The sequence below is a fragment of the Sciurus vulgaris genome (genome assembly GCF_902686455.1).
Source record: "Sciurus vulgaris genome assembly, chromosome: 12".
Lineage (NCBI taxonomy): Eukaryota > Metazoa > Chordata > Mammalia > Rodentia > Sciuridae > Sciurus > Sciurus vulgaris.
The window spans coordinates 42,828,985-42,853,529 of NC_136473.1; the positions used below are offsets into that span (position 1 = coordinate 42,828,985).

The 24,545-nt window shown below is 38.2% G+C and overlaps 1 long non-coding RNA gene across 1 annotated transcript in view; it reads right to left on the reverse strand.

The window, feature by feature from the left end:
* The window catches only part of LOC306641052, a 61,178-nt gene that overhangs the window by 31,361 nt on the left and 5,272 nt on the right, over positions 1-24,545 (reverse strand). The window lies entirely within an intron of this gene.

The following is a 24,545-nucleotide window of genomic DNA, read 5'->3' on the forward strand; positions in this document are numbered from 1 at the left end:
CCTTTCTGCTTTCTATTTTTATATGCATTTAATTCTTCATACAGTTTAAACTCTGGAAGACATATCACCACCACCACCACCATCATCTCATTCTGTAAGTCAATATTCAATTGTATTCATACCAAAATATTTCTCTGTTCTCTTGACTGTCAAGACTTTTTTGATGTCTGATGTTTTCATCTTGTGGTTATTACCTTTTTCTTTGAAGAAGTCCTGTATTTCTTGAACTGCAGGACTACTGACAACAATTTATCTCAGGATTAATTTTTGTTTTCCTGAAAAGTCTTCATTTAACTTTATTTTTCAGGACTTTGGGGATCACAGGTCTAGAACAGCAGTTATTATCTTTCAGCACTCTTAGTTATGTCATACTATTATTTCTTGTTTTGTTATTTCTGTTGAGAAATTGTCAACCAATCTCTCATTTGAAGCTAAAGGTTTTCTCTGGTTGCTCTCAAGACATTTTTTTCTTGGAACTGGAAGTTGAGCCCAGGAGCCCTTTCCCACTGAGCCACATTCCCAGCTCTTCTCAGTTTTGATTTTGAGGCAGGGTCTCTCTAACCTGCCCAGGCTGACCTCAGACTTGCAGTTCTGCCTCAGCCTCCCCAGTTGCTGGTTTATAGGTGGGCACCACCCTGCCCGGCTGTTTTTATTTTTTTCAAGAAATTTTCTTCTGATGTTCCAGGAATATTGATACCTCTTCATGTTTCCTTCTTGAAGTTTGCAGAGCTTAATGGTCTGTGTCTTTTGCCTTTCATCATTTGGAATGGTCATTTCTCTCTTCAAATATTGCTTCTGTTTTGTTCTCCCTCCCTGCTCCTTCTGAGATTCCAATTTCACGTTTCCTAGAAATTTTCACTATGCTACACGTATATTTCATGCTTCTCTGTGTCTTCCATTCCTTTTTTTCTTACTCTGTTCTTCAGTATTGATGTCTGACAATGACCTGAGTTTTTTCACACCTTGAATCTCATATGTATAATTCATTGTTAAATCCACATGTTGAGTTCTTAATTTCAGCTCTTGCCTTTTCGAGTATTATATTTTTCTTTCCTTTTTTTCCATTTCATTGAACATATTAAGAATAATTATTTCAAAATCCTCGTCAGCTAAGTCCAATCACTAATAATAAAGGTGTTTTTACCGTCTTGATTTCTGGTTATGCGATCATTCTCTTGTTATCTTAAGTAGCTTTTTAACCAAATTCTGAACATAATACATGAAAAAATCATAGTGGCTTCAGGTCATATCTTTCTCTAGAGAAGTTTCACCTTTCCTCTCTGAGCAGGCAGAACGAAGGCTGATCACATAAATAAAAGCAGGTGCTAGATTGCTCACCCAGGGTCAGGCTCTACTGCTTCTCCAGAGTGAACTCTCCAAAGTCCCTAATTTTTTTTATTATTTTTTTTCCTGCTCAGTCAGAAACAGAAATTTTCTTTTCTGAGACTTTGTTCTCAGTTTCTTAGTTTCTCACTCCCTGCAGCTTCACTACTTAGCAAATATCCTGGGCAGAACCTACTATATGCCAACTCTAGTGCTTCACTCACTCCTTCCCCATCAAATACGAGCCCTTCAAATCTCTAATTTTCTATCTCCAATACTGCAAAATCACCCCCCACCCGCTTATGTCATTCTTCCCCCTCAGCCCTTTGGCCAGGGATTTCTCAGATTCTCAGACCCAGAACTGTCAAATCTACCCAGGATAAATGTAGCTGCATATTCTCAGCTATTCCCTCAATGGTTGGCTTTTTCTCCAGAATCTTGAATACCCTTTGTGATTGCTTCAGTAGATCACTGATATGTTTAAATAGATGTTTTATGTTATCTCTACAGCTTTTTCCAGGCCCCTGCCAAGGGTTGCAGTGGTCTACTCTAAGCTCCTCTATCATATCCAGAAACGGAAGTTGGTTTTTCACATTACACATTTTCACTTAAGAGAACTCAGTGTGCTGTTGAGATGGGTCAGCTAACACTATTAAGTACTAAGTACTTTATGGCAGACACATTATAAGTAATTTGAAAGGGGTCTGGAAGTAAATCTTAAAGGAAAGATTGAAATGTTTTTAAGGTTTGTAATTCAAACAAGGCCCTTTAAAATGTTTTGGAAATTATAAATAATATAAGAAAATCTCCATATGTTACAGGAAGCAGATGCTACTCAACATACAGAAAACACATTATCTCATTTCCTCCATGTAGTACCTCTTAGGCTTGGGGTCAGGGAATATCTGACCAGTTGCAGAAAGATAAAGAAGTCAGCTGACTCATAGGAGTAGCTGTATTTCTAATGACCAGTGTAAAAGATGCGGCATGAGATTTTGCTGTCCTTATTAAGGGAGAGCCAAGAGAATAAAAATCCCTCTTCACTGGGAGACCAACTTTGCAATAAAGATGTTACTGAATGTAGATATCAAGTTAGACTAAAGTGTAAGTATTAAAGGTTAGAATAAACTGTTTTTAGTACATGTAAACAGCTAGGGAAATACACTGGAAATTTCAGATTTATCAAAAAGTTTATCTAAGTATAATGGAGTACCATGACTCAAACACATGGTAATATCATTTTACTTTTTTTTTTTTCGGCGCCAGAGATCAAACCAAGGACCTTGCACATGGTAAGAACACACTTGCTGCAGCCCTCACACATTTATTTTTAAAGTCAAGGTAACGTAAGGCTCTGGAACAATCCTGGGCCTGTTAGCAGAAGGAATTTGAGGTTGGGAAGTCACCAACTTAATATCCAGTCAGGGAACTGCAGTCCCACACTCAGCTCCTGTCACTGATTCCCCCTCGCTTCTTCCAGTCACGGGTCCTTCTTTTACATTCGGAAGGCTTTATGACTTCCGTTCCTGGCTTTATCCTTCCCCAGCTCCTCTGCTGCTACCCAAACTCCAGCCCATATTAGTCTGCTGTTGGCTTTCTGTATCCACAGGTTCTTATCCACAGATTCACCAGCCACAGATTAAAAATACTCAAAAAAAGTTGCATCTGTACTGAACATATGCAGATGTTTTTCTTATCATTATTCTCTAAATAATGCAGTATGACAACTATTTAAAGAGCATTTACATTGTATTAGTTATCATGGGTAATCAAATATGATTTAAAGTTACAGGAGGATGTGCTTAGGTTATAGGCAAATATGACACATAGAGACTTGAGTATATGTGGATTTTATCTGCAGGGTTTCTTGGAACCAATTCCCAGAAGATACTAAGGAACAACTTCACTTGCAAGTCTAAAAATGTGCCTTTTCCTTTTCCTTTCTTTTCTTTCTTTCTTCTTTTTTTTACATCTCCATGACTTTGTATATTTGGTGTCTCTCTCCCTGGAACATTTATCCTATTTTATTCAGCCCCTTTTCTCTTCTTTTCCCTATCTCTCTGTTTATGATAATCTTACTGATTTTTAGCACTCTCTCACATGCCTCTTCCTCTATTAAATATTTCCGATCCCAGCCAGATTTGACCTGTTCTTCCTTTAAACTGTTACAATACTTTATGTCTCTCCTAGGACTTTTAGTATAATCTGCTTTGAAGAAAAATTGTTTGTGTTCTTGTGTTATCCCTGTTATTAGACAGTCAGCTCTCTAAAGAATATAACTGTGACTTTCTAAATCCACAGATGAGCTCACCAGAGTCTTGCAAATGTTAGTCAGTTAATAAATACTTATTCAGTTAAATATGAATGACATGTGGCTCCCATAGGCAGTTTTACAATATGGACATCTGTTTTCTCCCAGGCCAGGTGGACCATATCTCCTCTGACTCTTCACCTTTCTTTAAACACTCACCTGTAAAAAATATTTGAAAACTATACATCTGAAAAGGGGTAATATTCAGAATAAATAGAATCAGATAAATCAATAGTGAAAAATTCAAAACTCCAAAATATACAGTAAACCTAAATAGATATTTCTCAAAAGAAGACATTCAAATGACTAACACATACATGAAAAAATTCTCAACATCACTAATAACAAGGAAATGCAAATTAAAATCACAATGAGATATCACCTCTTTCCAGCTCTTGCTGTTATCAAAAAGACAAAAGATAGTAAGTGCCAAAGAGAATATAAAGAAAAGGGAACACTTACACACTGTTAGTAGTAATGTAAATCAGTACAGTCATTATGGAAAACAGTATGGAGGTGCTGAAAAAATTCAATATAGGTATGCCATATGATTCAGTCATTCCACCATTAGATATAAATACTAAGGAAACACCTTCCCTCCCATGTTTATTGCAGCACCATTCACAATAGCCAATAAATGGAAACAACCTAAGTGTTTGCGAACTGATGCAAACAGAAAACGTACATTCACACCATGGAATACTATTCAGTCATAAAAAAATGTGAAATCCTATTATTTGCAACAACATGGACAGAACTGAAGATCTTGATGTGAAGTGAAATAAGCCAAGATAGAAAGACAAGTTCCATATGATCTCACTCTTATCTAGAATCTAAAAAAGTTGATCTCATAAAAGTTGAGAATGAAATGGTGATTACCTTTGGCTGAGGGAGAGTAGGGAGGAAGGCAAGATGGGGAAATGTTGATCAATGGGTACTGTTATAGTTAAATGGCAACAAGAAGCTCTGCATAGTAAGATGACTACAGATCATGATAATATACTATATATTCCCCCAAAATTAGAAGAAAGTATTTTTAATGTTTTGTCACAAAAGGAATGATAAATTTTTAAGGATGTAGATATTCTGATTTAAATATTATACAATGTATACAGTATTGAAGCATCACAAGGAGATACATATATATGTATATTTTAAACATCACCCAAGATAATCTCTGTTTTGATTATGCAAAGTCAACATCTAAATTGTGGTAGTGATATCCTACCATATTAGAGGTTTTGCCTATACTTAAGGGAAGAACCCAAAAATAGTGGGAACCATTTTAGGATTCTGCCTATTATATCCTTCTCCCTTTTTTGTGTCTTTTTTGTATATCCTACTGAAATGATTTGCCAAAATGTGATGCCTGAGCTACCAGCATCAGCATCATCTGAAATACAAATCCTCAGGCTCCACTCCAGGTCTCTTATGTTGGAAACTTTGGAAGCCCAGCAAACTGTTTTAACAACCCCTCTGGGTGATTTAAACCACATCAAAGTTTAAGAACCACTGCCTTACTCATTGATCTTTTATTTTAGTGCTATACCATAAGTAATTCCTCTATTTGCTGGCTTGATTAAAGACAAAACAAAGCAAAAAAGAAGCATTACCATATTCTACTAGCTGTCTTAATCCTCAGTTAATGAGGAACTCAGAAGGAACATAGATTTCCAAATTTGCCATGCTGGGGCTCTCCCATATGGACTCTCACCCCCTGACAGCCCCTCTTTCACCCTCTTATCCTTGTTTTCATTTGTATGGCAAAAGAAAGTACAGTAGTAATCCTGTGGATAATAAGCTAACTGGATTAATTGGGTGATTCTCTGCCCATCCCTTCCTCACTCTTTACCCTCTTTTAGTATCTGAATGATTGTCCTGACTCTGGGTTTACTGTCCTTTTTGTTGTTATTGTTGTTAATGTTGCCGTGTGGAAATAAGCGAATAATTTTCATGTAGTAAATATGACATCTCCTAAAACTGATATTAATTGATTAATCTCAAACATTAGCACTGAAATTATATAACACCCATGTCAAAAAAGAGAGATTTGGCTACAGCTACATAGAACCTATTCCTGTGATAACATAGGATTGGAATATAAGATAACCCTTTATTTCCATGGTATAGGAAGTTAGATATAACTACATATGTCGATCCACAATGAAATATATAATATGCTTTCATGAAATTTTAACCACATAAATTAACCTGTCTCCAACCTGAAGTTTTCCAAATCAAGAAACGTTTTAAAAATCAAATGTAAATTTCCTGCATTTTATTTTTTTGAAAAATCTTGCAAAATTGGCTGACCAAAATATTTCTTTTTCTTTTTTTCTTTTTCTTGTGTGAGGTGGGCAGTACCAGGAATTGAACTTAGGGGCACTTAACTACTGAGCCACATCTCCAGCCCTTTTTTGTATTTTATTTAGAGACAGGTCTCACTGAGTTGCTTAGCACCTCCCTGTAGCTGAGGCTGGCTTTTAACTCACAGTCCTCCTGAGTCAGCCTCTTGAGCCGCTGGGATTACAGGCGTGTGCCACTACACTCAGCCTGACCAGCACATTTCTATAAAAAGAAATCTACTTTGATATCAACTTTCCTTTTCTCAGTATCTTACAACCAAAGGATTCGTGAGGGTACAGCTTTCTGGATATTCTAGTCTACAAGATGGTGCTTAACAAATACTTGTTGAACACATGTACTTTTTCTATCATTTTATTAGCAAGGTCTTCCCGTGGTGGGAGAGGGGAATAAAATTGGTTGAATTGCCTAAGCAATCTCTATGACAAACAAGGAACATTGTCTGTTTAAGTAAGAACCAATTCTCAGCAAGAACATGGGCTGGATCTTAGAAATAACTCAATCATCTACATCACATGCTAAACTAAATATACAAAAATTGACCTAGGCTTCTCCACTTGTAACCAGGGGGTTCCTAAGGCAGTGTGTATTGCACAGAACATGTGTGTTTATCTAGAGGAAAGACATTTTATGCACTTTCTATGTTCATGTTTGTTTTCAATCAACTAAACAAAAGCAGTTAATTCGTGTGGTAATTTTTGCAATAATTAGCCCCCACCAGGTTGTCAGTAGAGAGGAGTTATCTGAGCCAGCTGGCCAGCTGGTGAAAAGCAATGGCAAGACAAAAGCTGAGTGAGGAAAGCAGCGAGGAACTCTAGGAACGACTCTTGACTTGCCCTTCCTCTTCAGAGGACAGAAGCTCTAAGTTAGGCCCAGAACTTAAGGAAAAACAACACTCCAGACCTGGGCTGTGTTAGTCCTAGAATTCTTGTGAATATAATTAGAAATGTTTAAAAAATAAATCCCACATGAATTGTGGAATAAGAGTCAATGTCTATACTTGCCTTATAGATAAGTTAGTGCATTTTTTTTTCTTCTTTTCATTTAAGGAACTGCAAACTTCTGGTACCATAAACAATGGTGGCATCCAAATGGCGTGTTTAGCTTCAGCATGATCTACCTGCAACCTGTAGTTTCCACAGGGATGCACAAGCTTTCAAATTTCACAATGCATTAGACAAATGGAAATGAGACTATATATATTTTACCAGAAACATAGAATAGTTGGAAATATATGTGACACAAGTAACATTAAAGTATAGAATAAGGAAAGGATATTAATTTAGAGTGAAAATCTGTTTCCAATTAGGAAAAAATAGAACCCTCCAATTCTTAGTCACCTTTTCCCAGTTCTTTAATTGCCCTGATCCTGATCTACCCACAAAGACAGTGTCCAGCTTGTGAATCCCGTTACACATGAGGAAAGAGCTCTCAGACTCTGAAAACGTTCTTTGCCCCACCAAGGTGTTTTATTTGTTCTGGTTTTTTAAGATATGGATTTTCATAGATTTTCTTTATAAGACTCAAAAGGGAAAAATTAAATCTTTTTAAGTAGCCAGTTTTTTATCACTCACCAGTAATTTTTTTTCATTTTTTTTGAATGTATTTTTCCCACCTTTTCTTATCAGTGCATTGCGGTTGTACATACTGATGGGATGTGTTGTTATGTGTTCATACACGCACACAACACACAATGTGACCATATAATGTGGCCAACATCACTCCCCAGCACTTTCCCTTCCCCTACCCACTTTCCACTCCTTGGTCCCTTTCCTCTTCCAGTAATTTTTTTAAATGATTGGTTGGTCACCTGCCTTAGGCCCTTCTCTTCCCATTGCCTGGTTTTGTGCATGTGGATGGCCAGCAGAGTCTCTGAGTTCCTTTTCCTCCCATTTCCTACTGAATCAATGAACTTCTCCATGATTCCTTGGTTTTCACCGTCTTCAAGGTTAACTTTTTTGGTTCTTCTTCCATTTTGCTTTCTTTCCTTTTCACCCTCTTTGTGAATCCTTAATCTTTCTGCTTAGCTCTTTTGCTTTTGGGGATGAGAATTAACTTCCTAACATTAGGTGTTTTGTTTTTGAAGAACAAATTGTACTCTTTAAACCATCAGATTAGAATCACTTTATGTGGTTCTAAAACCAGTTTCTTAAACTTGGAAGCACCTCTGATGAAGTTACCTTCACAAAATAAGCCTTTTAAAAATGTGGTTTATAAATTTTTATTATGTAAAGTATTACATAAATATATTTATACAATTGGAAATTAGAAAACCTAAAAGTCTTATTGAAAATGGACCCTGCCTATTCCTTTTCACCCTTGATACTGACTACCCAGAGGCAGCCAAGTTCAACTATTTTATCTGTCTTGCCATATTTTAAATAATACATACAATACTGTTTCTTGCTTTATGAATTTTAGCAATGTCAACTTGGTATTGTGGGGGTTAGGCTGTTGGTGTCTTCTATTCCTCATTCCCATCTTCCCAATGGTTAGTTCTCAATATTTGGCTAAATCTGAAGATATTGTAATTTGAATTCTATACAGATTTCATTACTCATTCAGATAATACACTTTATTTCCTTTTTTTGGCAAAACTTTTCATTCTTCCTAGAATTAATAATTGTCTTCTTTTTAGTTTTATTTGTTTAGTTTCTGTGTATCTATCACTGTGTTTTCTTCTGAATGGTGGGACATATCTGTCATACAACTAAAAGTAATAAAAGCTAAACACAGCAAATCAACCGATTCCATTTCCCTTGTCTTTAGAGAGTTCTCTCCCACAGCTTTCAATTCTCTTGCTCAAGTGTAGACTTGCTATCCAGGGATACTGCACAGCTGTCATTCTGGAACATTCTTTCACTGCATCCTGAGAATTTCCTTTGTCTCCTATGTCTTCAGTTTCCTGTAGCTTGAGACTTCCTTTTTCTTCAAAAACTTCCTCTTTTTTGTGAAGCACCTTCTCTGGTAGTTTCCTGAGAAACAGCATTCAGAGGAGGTGACATTTTTAGCCTCTGACTATGATAAAATATTAAGACCAGTTGATAACATGTCTGGGTGTGATATTTTACATTTGAAATAACTTAGCTTTAACATTTCAAAGATGCTTGTTATTGCCTTCTAGTTTCCTGTATTGCTTTTGATGCTTTTTGTTGTCTTTTTTTTCACATTTTTATTTTGATTCATTGTACACAAATGGGGTACAACTATCATTTCTCTGGCTGTACATGAAGTAGAGTCATACCATTTGCATAATCATACATATACATAAGGTAATGATGTTTGTCTCATTCTATTATCTTTCCTTCTCCCCTCCCCACCCCTCATTTCCCTCTACAAAGTCCATCCTTCTTCCATTCTTCCTTTACCTCCTCCTGCCACCCGCCCCCATTATGTATCATCATCCACTTATCAGAGAAATGTTGTCATCTCTTTTTATGTTAGCAGTTTTTCTTCACAAGTTTGTTCCCTTTGGGAAGTTTTCAGGATCTTACCATCTTTTTGGTGTTCCTAAACTTCATTGATGTGTCCTGGCATGAGTCTTTCCTTGTTCATTATAGTAGCCTCTTTCAATCTAGAAACATATCCTTGAATTTTGGGGCATTTGAAAAAAAATTGTTTGCTCTTTCCTCTGTTCATTTTCTCTCTTCTCTATGGGTCTTGCAAATAATTTTAGCTTCTAATAATATCTTTATAGAGCTGTTTAGATCAGAAGGCTCATTTAAGGTAAGTAGTTTTCTTGACTACCTGTCCTTATGGAGAGAACAGTCTAGAGGAAGAAAACAACCTGAACAATGGTTCATCTTACCCCTACTCAGTGTTTTCCTATATAAATCTTGCTTTTTTATAATATTTTAAGTGAGAAAATTCCTGTTGGTTTTACTTTCTTTTATAGACTTTATTGCTTTTAAATCACAAAAATATTTATAATTATTAATAGTAATAGCTCCTAGTATGGCTATCATTGTGTCAGGATCTTCATTTTAAAATCAGAATCATAATAGATCTCTTAGTATTATTTTGAATATTAAATAAGTGGTAGCAGAAAGCATTGGGAGCAAATACCATTATATATGCTATATAGTATTTATGTGCTATAAATACTGTATATAGTCAGTACAGAATAAATCATAGTTATTTTTATCACTTATGAACTCATTTGAGTCCCATTTTGTGGGACTAGTATTGTCCTCGTTTTAGAGAGGAGGAAATAGAGGCCCAAAGAGACTAAATTACTTGTACAAGGTGATATGGCTAGCAAGTAGGTGGCAGAGCTGGAACCAGATTTTCTGACCCCAAAGAACATGCTCTTTCTACCACTAGTGAGTGTGGTCCTGTCTTTCTCTCTTGGCCATTTTTTTTTTCCCAAAGGACAATAGTGTGTACAGTTAACATGGAGTTACCTCAATAAAGGAGATCATGGACTTCCTTGAAGACAAAAAACACGTACAAAATACTCTGCCCTGAGTTAGCTAAATTCTTGCTGTGTGGAGACAGACTGGAACAGTGCATTTTCAACCTGTGTTAATTCATGGCATCATAGAAAGATCAGAGTTTGGATAAATGAAGGCCATGGCGGCTTTCTGTCAGTGGTACACGGAAAGCATTGCTAATTGATGTGTGTGGCATGGGTTGAAACAAGCCATCTGAAGCAAACAGGTTGGCTATCTGTGTGCTTTAGGACATTTTCCCAAATGAAACAGTTGTGTTTGTGATTATACAGGCAGTAAATACATTTTCCCCTTCAGCCACACCAATGTCAGTCTCTTGCAGCTTTTCTGAAATGTCCCCACATGGTGACCAAGAGCTGTGAGTGAAGAATATCTTCCAGATCCTCAGACCTCAACCTGGTAGAATCAGCTCCTTCCTCTGCTGAGGAGTGTGGAATACTGGGCAGAGTACAATAAGTTTTAATTCTAATTTTGGAACTGCAATATGCTTTTTTGACAATCTTGGACACAATTTGGCTAGGTCCATTACAGACAGCATTTGAACTAGAAATAATAACACAAATTAGCTTGAGTAAAAGCTAATTGGTCAGGTTTTCAAGATGGCGGCCTAGAGGGTGGCTGCATTTCATGTTGCTCCAGGACTCAGGATTCAAAAGAGGAGATATTGAGACGCTTGGGACCAACTCAAAGCAGCCGGGTGACTCTCACCCCCTGGGGGGGCATCCCGGATGGGACGGGGGTCCCGGAACGCAGGAAACTTTGTGAAGTAGAACTGCCGGCGAGACGCCCCTCCCCCCGCTGGAGCAGTGGACTCGGACAGCTGGGAGCGCCGTAAAGGAGGCCGCTCGGCACAGCGCTGGGACTCGGAGCAGCCACTGGGGCTCCGGCGGCTGCCCAGGGGAAGAGTGGCGAGGAGAACTGTGTGGACTCAGGACACCGGGGCCTGCCCTGAGGAGGAGGAGAGGAGCGTGGCCACTTGGATTCAGAGAGACTGCACCAGAGCTACAGGCGGTTGCCAGAGGAGAAGCCGCGCGGCGAGCTGTTTGGAATCAGAACGACGCTTCTGAACACCGGGGCCTGCCCTGAGGACTAGGAGCAGGAAGAGGAGCGCGGCCGCTTGGATTCGGGTGACTACACCAGAGCTACAGGCGGTTGCCAGAGAAGGGGCTGCGTGGCGAGCTGTTTGGACTCTGACCACTTCTGAACCCCGGGGCCTGCCCGGAGGAGTAGGAGAAGGAGGAGGAGGAGCGCGGCGGGTCCTTTGGACTCGCAGTGACTGCATTAGCGCTCCAGGCGGCTGCTCAGAGGAGAAGGCGAGTGGTGAGTTGTTTGGTCTTAAAGTGACAGCTCCTGAACACAGGGGGGCTGCCTGGAGGAGAAGCGTGGTGGGACGCTTGGTCTTGAGTGGCCGCACCTGAGCTCTGGGCGGTGCCCAGAGGACCCGTGCAGCGGGTCACGTGGATTCAGAGCCACTCAGAGGGACTGCTCCTGAACACCCGGGGGGTTATCTGGAGAAGGAGGAGGAACGGGGAGGGTCACTTAGACTCGGAGTGATTGATTGCCCCAGGCTACGGGTGGTTGGTGGGAGGAGGAGGCACGAAGTGAGTTTCTTGGACTCCTAGTGACCCCACCGGAATACTGGGCGGCTGTCTGGAGGAAGAGGCGTGTGGCGGGTCTCTGGGACTCAGAGAGATTGTACGGGGCCCCAGGTGGCTGCTCAGAGGAGGGGCCGCATAGCCAGGCAATTAGGGGCAGAGCAGGGTCCCAGGATCTAGGAGGCTTCTGGGTGGAAGAGCCGCACAGAGACAGGCTTAGGGCGGAGCAAAGGTTCCAGGCCTGTGGGCAAATTCTCTGAGGAGGGGCAGCCTAAGGAGATTCATCTGCGAAGGGTGAGGCTCCCAGGCCCAGGAGGTAGGGCCGGGCCCCTGGAAACTTTGCAGAGGAAGGCAGCCCAGCCCAGGCGGTAGCTGTAAATTGAGGGGACCCTCTAGGAGGAAACTGACCAGCGAGACCTCCCCACTGGGTGAGTCTTCCCTGCCTGGTGAAGTTTCCCCACAAGGACGGTAAAACCAGAGACACAGGCCCAAACAGGCCTTGCCTCAGCCCACAGCCTAGGTCCCCTTTGGATGACCATTGGTCAACAAGTGGAGGCACCTCTGCCCACTAGCAGGGAATATACCCCACCTGAAGGCCACCACTCCGAGAGAGGCAGCTTCCTTGTGGAGCACCGCATTATCAACTTCCTCCAAGACTTCAGCCTACTGAAGGCTAAGGGGGGATATATATAGAAATCTTCAGGGACATGGTAAGTCAATAGAGGAAATCTGCAATATCTCAGCGGTCCTCTGATACCTGAACAATATGAGAAAACAAGGAAAGAAAATGCTGCAAACAAATCTAGATGTTACATCAGTAAAACCCAGTGACAGCATGGCAGAAGAAATGACAGAAAAGGAGTTCAGAATGTACATAATTAAAATGATCAGAGAAGCAAACGATGAGATGAAAGAGCAAATGCAAGCATTGAATGATCGCACCAATCGACAGTTAAAAGAGCAAATACAGGAAGCAAAAGATCATTTCAATAAAGAGTTAGAGATATTGAAAAAAAAACCGAACAGAAATCCTTGACATGAAGGAAACAATAAACCAAATTAAGAACTCCATAGAAAGCATATCCAATAGGATAGAACACCTGGAAGACAGAACCTCAGACATGGAAGACAAAATATTTAACCTTGAAAACAAAGTTGAACAAACAGAGAAGATGGTAAGAAATCATGAACAGAATCTACAAGAACTATGGGATATCATGAAAAGGCCAAATTTAAGAATTATTTTGATTGAGGAAGGTCTAGAGAAACAAGCCAAAGGAATGAACAACCTATTCAATGAAATAATATCAGAAAATTTCCCAAATCTGAAGAATGAAATGGAAAATCAAGTTCAAGAGGCTTATAGGACTCCAAATACACAAAATTACAACAGACCCACACCAAGGCACATTATAATGAAAATACCTAACATACAAAATAAAGACAGAATTTTAAAGGCTGTGAGAGAAAAGAACCAAATTACATTCAGGGGGAAACCAATACGCATATCAGCAGATTTTTCAATCCAGACCCTAAAAGCTAGAAGGTCCTGGAACAACATTTTTCAAGCCCTGAAAGAAAATGGATGCCAACCAAGAATCTTATACCCAGCAAAACTTACCTTTAATTTGACGATGAAATAAAATCCTTCCATGATAAACAAAAGCTAAAAGAATTTACAAAAAGAAAGCCAGCATTACAGAACATTCTCAACAAAATATTCCATGAGGAAGAGATGAAAAACAAAGAAGCAAATCAGCAAAGGGAGGAATTATCCTAAAGGAATTGTCAAATAAAGGAGGAAACAAGTTGTGTCAAACAAATAAATAAACAAAATTTTAAAAATGAACCAAATGACCGGGAAACCAAATCATTTCTCTATAATAACCCTGAATGTTAATGGCCTGAATTCATCAATCAAAAGACATAGACTGGCAGATTGGATTAAAAAGAAAGATCCAACAATATGTTGCCTGCAAGAGACTCACCTCATAGAAAAAGATACCCATAGATTAAAGGTGAAAGGATGGGGAAAAACATACCATGCACATGGACTCAGCAAAAAAGCTGGAGTATCCATCCTCATTTCCGATAATGTGGACTTCAAGCCAAAGTTAGTCAGAAGGGATAAAGAAGGTCATTTCATACTGCTTAAGGGAAGCATAAATCAGCAAGATATAACAATCATAAACATCTATGCCCCAAACAGTGGCTCATCTATGTATGTCAAACAAATTCTTCTCAATTTCAGAAACCAAATAGACCACAACACAATAATACTAGGTGATTTTAACACGCCGCTCTCACCACTGGACAGATCTTCCAGACAAAAATTGAACAAAGAAACCATAGATCTCAATAACACAATCAATAATTTAGACTTAACGGACATTTATAGAATATACCATCCAACCAAAAGTGAATACACTTTCTTCTCAGCAGCACATGGATCCTTCTCTAAAATAGACCATATATTATGCCACAAAGCTAATGTTAGCAAATACAAGAAGATAGAGACACTAGCATGTATTCTATCAGATCATAATGGATTGAAGTTAGAAATCAATGAAAGAGTAAAACACAGAAACTATTCCAACATCTGGAGATTAAACAATATGCTATTATATGATGAATGGATAACAGAAGATATTAGGAAGGAAATTTAAAAATTCTTAGAGGTAAATGAGAACAAAGAAACATCATATCAAAATCTCTGGGACACTATGAAAGCAGTACTTAGAGGGAAATTTATTTCATGGAGCGCATTTAATAAAAGAAGTAAAACTCAACAAATAAACGACCTAACACTACAGCTCAAAGCCCTAGAAAAAGAAGAACAGAACAGCACCAAAAGTAGTAGAAGACAGGAAATAGTTAAACTCAGAGCTGAAATCAATGAAATTGAAACAAAAGAAACAATACAAAAAATTGACAAAATAAATAGTCGGTTCTTCGAAAAAATAAATAAAATTGATAAACCTTTAGCCACACTAACAAAGAGAAGACGAGAGAAAACCCAAATCACTAAAATTCGGAATGAACAAGGAAATATCACAACAGACAGGATGGAAATATAAAACATAATTAGAAGCTATTTTGAAAATCTATACTCCAACAAAATAGAAAATTTGGAAGACATCAACAGGTTTCTAGAGACATATGAATTGCCTAAACTGAATGAGGAGGACATAAACAATTTAAATAGACCAATTTCAAGTACTGAAATAGAAGAAGTCATCAAAAGCCTACCAACAAAGAAAAGTCCGGGACCAGATGGGTTCTCAGCCGAGTTCTACAAAACCTTTAAGGAAGAGCTCATTCCAATACTTCTCAAAGTATTCCATAAAATAGAAGAGAAGGGAACCCTCCCAAACTCATTCTATGAAGCCAATATCACACTGATACCTAAACCAGACAGAGACTCATCAAGGAAAGAAAATTTCAGACCAATATCCTTAATGAACATCGACGCAAAAATTCTCAACAAAATTTTAGCAAATCGCATACAAAAACATATTAAAAAGATAGTGCACCATGATCAAGTGGGTTTCATCCCAGGGATGCAAGGTTGGTTCAACATTCGGAAATCAATAAACGTAATTCACCATATTAATAGACTTAAAGTCAAGAATCACATGATTATTTCAATAGATGCAGAAAAAGCATTTGATAAAATACAGCACCCCTTCATGCTCAAAACACTAGAAAAAAATAGGGATAGTGGGAACATTCCTTAACATTGTAAAGGCCATTTATGCTAAGCCCATGGCTAATATCATTCTAAATGGTGAAAAACTGAAAGCATTCCCCCTAAAAACTGGAACAAGGCAGGGATGCCCTCTTTCACCACTTCTATTCAACATCGTTCTTGAGACTCTGGCCAGAGCAATTAGACAAACCAAAGAAATTAAAGGGATACGAATTGGAAAAGAAGAACTCAAACTATCCCTGTTCGCTGATGACATGATTATATATTTAGAGGAACCTGGAAATTCCACCAGAAAAACTCTTAGAACTCATAAGTGATTTCAGTAAAGTAGCAGGTTACAAGATCAATGCCCATAAATCCAACGCATTTTTATACATAAGTGATGAATCTTCAGAAAGAGAAATTAGGAAAACTACCCCATTCACAATAGCCTCGAAAAAAATAAAATACTTGGGAATCAATCTCACAAAAGAGGTGAAAGACCTCTACAATGAGAACTATACAACACTAAAGAAAGAAATTAAAGAACACCTTAGAAGATGGAAAGATCTTCCATGTTCTTGGATAGGAAGAATTAATATTGTCAAAATGGCCATACTACCTAAAGTGCTATACAAATTCAATGCAATTCCAATTAAAATCCCAATTGTGTACCTTACAGAAATAGAGCAAGCAATTATGAAATTCATCTGGAAGAATAAGAAACCCAGAATAGCTAAAGCAATCCTTAGCAGGAAGAGTGAAACAGGGGGTATTGCAATACCAGATCTTCAACTCTACTACAAAGCAATAGTAACAAAAACGGCATGGTATTGGTACCAAAATAGAAAGGTAGATCAATGGTACAGAATAGAGGACACGGACACAAACCCAAATAAATACAATTTTCTCATACTAGACAAAGGTGCCAAAAATATGCAATGGAGGAAAGATAGCCTCTTCAACAAATGGTGCTGGGAGAATTGGAAATCCATATGCAACAGAATGAAACTAAACCCATATCTCTCACCATGCATGAAACTAAACTCAAAATGGATTAAGGACCTCGGAATCAGACCAGAGACCCTGCAGATTATAGAAGAAAAAGTAGGTCCAAATCTTCACCTTGTTGGTCTAGGATCAGACTTCCTTAACAGGACTCCCATAGCACAAGAAATAAAAGCTAGAATCAACCACTGGGATAGATTCAAACTAAAAAGCTTTCTCTCAGCAAAGGAAACTATCAGCAATGCGAAGAAAGAGCCTACAGAGTGGGAGAATATCTTTGCCAATCATACCTCAGATAGAGCACTAATCTCCAGAATCTATAAAGAACTCAAAAAACTCTACTCTAAGAATTCAAATAGTTCAGTCAACAAATCGGCTAAGGAAATGAATAGACACTTCACAGAAGAAGATCTACAAGCAATCAACAAACATATGGAAAAATGTTCAACATCTCTAGTAATAAGAGAAATGCAAATCAAAACCACCCTAAGATTCCATCTCACCCCAATTAGAATGGCGATTATCAAGAATACGAGCAACAACAGGTGTTGGCGAGGATGTGGGGAGAAAGGTACACTCATACACTGCTGGTGGGGCTGCAAATTAGTGCAGCCACTCTGGAAAGCAGTGTGGAGATTCCTTAGAAAACTTGGAATGGAACCACCATTTGACCCAGCTATCCCACTCCTTGGCCTATACCCAAAGGACTTAAAATCTGCATACTACAGAGATACAGCCACATCAATGTTCATAGCTGCTCAATTCACAATAGCCAGACTGTGGAACCAACCTAGATGCCCTTCAATTGATGAGTGGATAAAGAAACTGTGGTATATATATACAATGGAATATTACTCAGCCATAAAGAATGATAAAATTATGACATTTGCAGGCAAATGGATGAAATTGGAGAATATCATGCTAAGTGAGATAGGCCGATCTCAAAAAGCCAAAGGACGAATGATATCACTGATAAGTGGAGGATGACACATAATGGGGGGGAGGGAAGGGTTAGAGTTAGGGTTAGGGAGGGGGGCAAGTATGGAGGAAGGAACTACTGTATAGAGGGTAAAGAGGGGTGGGAGGGGTGGGGGGAAGGGAAAAAATAACAGAATGAATCAAACAACATTGCTCTATGTAAATTTATGATTACACAAATGGTATGCCTTTACGCCATGTACAAACAGAGAAACAACATGTATCCCATTTGTTTACAATAAAAAAAAAAAAAAAAAAGCTAATTGGTCTTTTTCACCATTACAAATATTTTAAAAATTTTCAAAAAATGGAAAAAAAGAAGAAGCAGTGAAGAAGTTGGTGGACTGTGTTATTCTTATGGCCCTGGGAATATGTCAAAAAAAGGAAGCCACCCAGGACAAACATTTTAAGATTTTGAGAGTATGGAAATAGAAAGAAGAAAAATACACAACAAAAACTTAAAATGCTGGTCATCTCTTTCTGCATCCTACCTCATCCCTTTCTTTGAAAATAGTTCCTCAGGACTGCTTTTATTTTTGAAACCGTGAAACAGCTGTCTGGAAACCACAGAATCAGACTTAAAGAAAGTCTGATGGTGTATTCCCATGGTGTATTCTAACTCTTCTTGTCTCTTAGGATGTACATTAATGTGAATGGACTGACCAGATCAGTCAGATTAAGTGATCAGGTAAGACCTAGCAGGAAGAGAAGGTGCTAATTCAGATTGGGTGCCTCCTATGAATCTCACACACCTAGGCACTTTCCAGATGTTTTCTTTTAATTCTTCAAACTCAGTGACAGAGTCGTTTTTGTTCTCATTTTATTGGTGAGGAAATCAAGTCATTTAGGACTTGCCCAAGGCTACATAGCATATAGGGGACAAGCCAGAATAAACATTCTTACTATACTATATTATACACACAAGGACACACACACATGTATGCAGCTGATGCAGACTAACTGGCTTCAGAGAGGTAGTACAAAGTAATAAGTAAGAAACAGATGCAGACCCAAGCTGCCCCTATTCAGATTCTGGCTCTTTTCATTAGTAGGTGTGGGACATTGGACAAATAATTGAACTTAACCTCTGTTTCTCAGTTACTTCCACTATAAAACGTGAGAAAATCATAGCTTACCACAGAACCTTATTGCAAGTTATAAGTGAGTTTTACATGAAAAATATTTTAAATAATGTCTGCGCAGAGGAAGCAGTCAATAGAAATTTTTAGTAATTTCTAAAAATTCCACACAGGGAGAGAGGTATTGTAAGATAACTCAGGGAGAATAGATATTGGAACACTGGTATGAGATAGTCTCAATTTTTTAGCCAATTTCATTTTTAATATGATTGGTTGCCATGTATATTTATTAATGAGAAAAGACATAAATTTCAAATAACTTGAAGACTTCTAACTTGGGCAGAATTATTATGGTAAGTCCAGTGCAGGTCTCAACAAGACACCACTACTGTAGTGCAAGTGGGGGGTTGCGGAGGGAAGACTCCATAAATGCCACATTTATGAGGACTGATTGTAGTGGCAGTGTAGGCATTCAACCTTGTAACTGGAAGAAAAGTGTGAACGACTGAACTAACTTTCTTTCTTTCTTTCTTTCTTTCTTTCTTTCTTTCTTTCTTTCTTTCTTTCTTTCTTTCTTTCTTTCTTTCTTTCTTTCACAACACACCTAGATGAATAATTCTAAAGCCATTTAGTGGCTGTCATCTCTACACACCATCTTTTCATAGATTTCTCTCTGTCCACTCCCTTGCTTGCCTGTGTGAGGGACAGTGAAAAGGAAAGGGACAGAAGAGCTTTCAAGTTCAGAACACGCTTTCTCAGAAAGCTTGAACCAGGGAGCAAAGAATACAGTGACAATGCATGGAGGAAAGAGTTCACCTCCCCACTGGCCCTGTTGCCCTTGCATGAATACAGAGCAAGACAACTCTGAGGTTGGGACCTGGTTAGGAACACTGTGTCTCATGCACAGGGTCATGGGGCTTGGATTCCCAGTTCAGCTCCTTGCTGAACTATCTGAGCTTGTGAACTATCTGAGCTTCCAAATATCAGGGCAGTAACATCCCTAGTTGCTTTCACTCTTCACATCCTATGACTCTGTTCTAGGATTCTTTTGCTCCTTGGGCCTGGAATTAATCTGATGTATCCAAGAAAGCATCTGGTTGTACAAAGATATACAGGCGACATTCTGAGAGCCAGCAGCCACCCATCATCGCTCTTAATCCCTTTTGTCAGTTCCAGGTGGCGTGTTCTCCCCCCAGGACAATCTGTCCCTCACAGCCAGTTCAAGAGCAGCACTGCCTTGGAAGACGAGGGATGACTGTTTTCACCTTGACCTTATTGCTCTCTTTCTGGCATGTCTCCACTCCCATCCTTTCCAACTATTATTTCTCTTCCTCTTCCTCATCCAAGCGGCAAGTAGAAAGAAACAAAGGCAAATAGAGGAAGATCCTCCAGCAAATCCTTTTCACTGTGATTTATTACATTACGCAATAGTTTTCCAAGTCCCTGTGACCCCAAGTCAGGAAAACTGGCTGAATCCCGCACAGAAAAATAAAATATGAAGAAAAATGCAATCCCTAAAGTAGGCGGGGGGGGGGGGGGGGGGGGATAAAAGGAAATTTCCACTTTCAATTCTAAATGTCAAACAGTCATTCTAGTTTTTATTGTAGAGCAAATAATTGTTATTTGTTGAAATTCTGCTTCAAGTAACAGTTAAGTCTTTTTAGAAGAAATTATTTGGAGAATGTATTTAACTTACTTAAAATTCACACTAGGACAACTATTTTAAGTACATTGAAATGCCATTTTAATAATTCCATGTAATATTGTAGTGATGGATAGCTACTTTAAATTTACATGCCAGTTATGTAAATGGTCATAAGTGATTTTTCATTATCCTAAATGGTGAGTAGTTTAAGATATTAATGTAAGTGCAATGCAGGCATAACATATACAGTTTATTAAACTAAAAGGATACTAATCAATTAATATATTTAAACAACACCCATGGCGGAAATAAATTGATTTTCTAACATAAAAAATTACTTTTTAGAGTTAAAAATAAGTAAATTAGGGGTGAGAATATACAAGTATAGCTTCTGACGATAAGTTTGATCTTAAGAAATAACTCTTTTTAGGAGTTCTCAGTAGGTAGACTGGCAATTGCTTATCTCCTCTGGCATAAACAAGACAATGATGCTTTATCATAGTGCAAGTCTTTCTGTTAGTCAGATTTCTGTAACTGAGATAAAATACCTAAAGAAAAAAAATTTATTTTGACACATTGCTTTGGTTCTGTGACAAAGCAGCACATCCTGGCAGGAACACACATCAGAGCAAACCACTCACCTTATGAACTGGGGACCGAAAGAGAGGAAGAAGAAACCCATAATCCCCTTCCAGGGCATGCCTGCAGTGACCTAAGGATCTCCTACTAGACTCCACATCTCAAAAGTTCCACAACCTCCCAGTAGTATCACTTGGGGACACATGGACCTTTGGAGGACATTTAAGATAAAAATTATAGCAGCAGTAAAACTCAAAGTTCACATACTAACATCTAGACTCTACACTATATTTCTTTGTATTTTTCATAAAGACTTTTCTCCAAAGCTTTGGTATCAGAAAGAATGACATTAAAGTAGTAATTTAGCCATGAACAGCAGCACAACCTTTCAAAATCATATTATGAAACAATATGAAATTGTATTGATCTCTCTGCTGTAAAAAGTTTGAAGTAGTTCTTTATGTAAATTACAGATACTAATGATAAGTTGCATTTAAAAAAATAATTCTATTTTTACTCACTGCTAATTTTTCAAAGGAATGCAGAATGGATTTATAAATTATCTTGACCAGATATAGTCAACAAGGAATCAATTTTTTTCACTGTGGGGAATCAATCTGAACTTTTAAATATGATTTCTATTGATTAACTTACATGAAAATATATATCCAGTTAATTTCTGTAGCTATGTTTTAGCTTATTTGGAAGTGGATAACTTTTCCTGGAAAGAAAGAAGTATACATTAGTATACCAAGTGTTTAAATGGGTGACCCATAATTCACCTTTAATTGCATTATTTTATGATTCTATAAAAAGAAAACTAAAAACAAATAAAACATTATTTATTTGTTTTTATAAACCACTTTTATAAATCATTCCCTTTTTTGCACTTTTTATATTATCAACTTTAATTTTAAGCACATTATAATGTGTCAACACCAAACTAGTAGGACATATTTAATTTGGTGTCATTTAAAAAATAAGAGTTATATGGGATTTTAAGTCTTAAAATATTTATCTCAAAGCTGGATGCGCTGGTGCATAATTTTAGTCCTAAATGATTGGGAGGCTGAGGCAGGAGAATTGTTTGAGCCCTGGAGTTCAAGGCCAGCCTGGACAATATGTCTTTAAAACAAAATAAAAATTAATAAAAATATTCCTCTCAAGAATAATATTATAATATATGAAATTAATTTATTCAATATTGATTTAATAAACAGCCACTGAAAGCTTATTCAATATAAACCACTGGGCTGAGTCATAGAGGGGTTACAAAAATAAATAAAATACTGTGCCTGCTTTATGTATAATATATTTATTAAGTTAATTACTTTGCGGCTATATCAGAGATGCAAAATGTAGTGACTTAAATAAGGTAGATGTGTCTCTATTTCCTCTATAGCAATTCCTAGGTGAGTGTGTCCAAGTTGGTGGGCGTCTTCTTCCACCCCAAACTACAGAAAGTGGTTTCAAGTGGAGACCACTGTACTCATATTTCAATGGGCAGAATGGGTCATATGATCACACCTCAAGGGACACCTGTAATCATAGTCTTCTTGTGTGTCCAGAGTAAGAGAGAAATGGTTAGTGAATATATAGCCTTGTAAATGATTAGTGAATACATGGTGAATATATAACATTGTATCAAAATTCAGAAATTATTAAAAACTAAAAACAGAAAAGTTGTCTTCAGTTTTTTCTGGAATCTTTTAAGAATCAAATTGATTTTCTTCTAATTTCTTTATGTATTTTAACATTTTATCATGTATGGATTATATTATAATTTATAACCTTATTTTTTACTAAATATTACTATACATTTTTCTGTCATTAAAAAGTTCAACTCCTATCTCTGCAGCATAAAGTTTGAGCAAGTTTGGGAGAGTTTCTAGACCTCAGATTTGTTTATTTGTTTTTATTATAAAACAATCATGCAAATGATATCTATCAAACAGGGCCATTTTGAAGATCGGAGATTATTCACCACATAGATTGCATAGTGTAAGCCTAACACAGTAGGCACATGCAGATCTAATTACTGTAGTTTTATAATATGCTTGTTGTGGTTTGGAATGTCCCCCGAAAGCCCATGTGTTAAAGGTTTGGTCCCCAGTGCAGCAGTGTTCTGAGGTGGGACTTCTGTGAAGTAATTGGAGTATGAAGGCTTTGACTGCATCAGTGGGTTAATCTGTTGTGGAATGGAATGGAACACTGGGAGGTGATGGAGACTAGGCAAGTAGAGATGGCTATAGGAAGCAGACCACTGGAGCTGTGGCCCTGGGGACTATACCTTGCCTATGGCCCCTATCTGCTGCTGCTTCCTGGCTGCCATAAGCTGAACAGCTTTCCTTCACCATTCCCCCACACCTTCTGCCGTGATATTCCACGTCACCTCGGGCCCAAAGCAATGGAGCCAGCCAACCTTGGACTGAAACCTCAGGCCATGAGCCAAAATAAACCTTTCCTTCTCCAAGTTGTTTGTGTCAGGTATTTTGGTCACAGTGACAAAAAGCTGACTAACACAATGTTTTAATATTTCACCTAGTCATTTATCAGTCTTCCTTTTTGTTTTAAAATACTTTATTTTTAGAGCAGTTTCAGTTTCACAGAAAAACGAAGAGGTGCAGAGATTTTCCACATAGTTCCTGCCCTCACCTATGCACTGCCTCTCCCATTATCAACGTCTCCCACCAGAGTGAGACATTTGTTACCACTGATGAAACCACAAGGACCCAACATTATCCGGTCGTCTTTTAATAACAGAATTAAACACTATTTGTGAAGGCTTATTCTTCCAGGTGAACGAGAGTGTAAATTATTTCTGTGAAAATGTGTCTTAGCCTCAGTTCTCCAGAAAGCAGAGGCAAGACAAAGGATTTAAGCTCATTAGGGTATACATCCCCAAGGGGCACTGTCAGGCAAGGTCACACAGAGCAGGGAAGCAGAGAAAGGTATTATCTAGTAGGCTACTGACTTATGCCCCTGATACATCTGTTCTACGAGACTGTTCCCTGGGAATGTGTATGGTGGAAGCAAAGAGATTTTACCCACTGGTTCTCACATTCCACTAGGTAAAGTTTCACCCCACGGGGGTCCACTTCACATGACTCATTGCCTAGTGTGTCTGTCCCATGGTGTGTCATTCCTGGGTATGAGGCAGAGCCCTAGACGGATTCCAGGCAGAGCCGGTGCAGGACAGTCTGCAGAGCTGGAACTGGAGCCAGCCAGGTGAAACTAAGAGCATCTTACCAGATCTCAAGAGAATGTGAATTTGGAATAAGTTCACATCTTTACATTATGCAGTTTTACATTCTGGAACATAGTGATAACATTTGCAGAGGAGTTATCCCATTTATTACTAAAACCATGTTGTTTACATTCTCTTTGATTTGCTTCCCTTAGGAATAAATTAACAACAAAAAATTGTGTATTATGAACAAAAAATTGTATTATGAAGAGGGAAGGGCAAGAGCCATCAACTTAATGAAGAAATGCTATCTCCCAGTGTAACCAGAGTCTTTGCA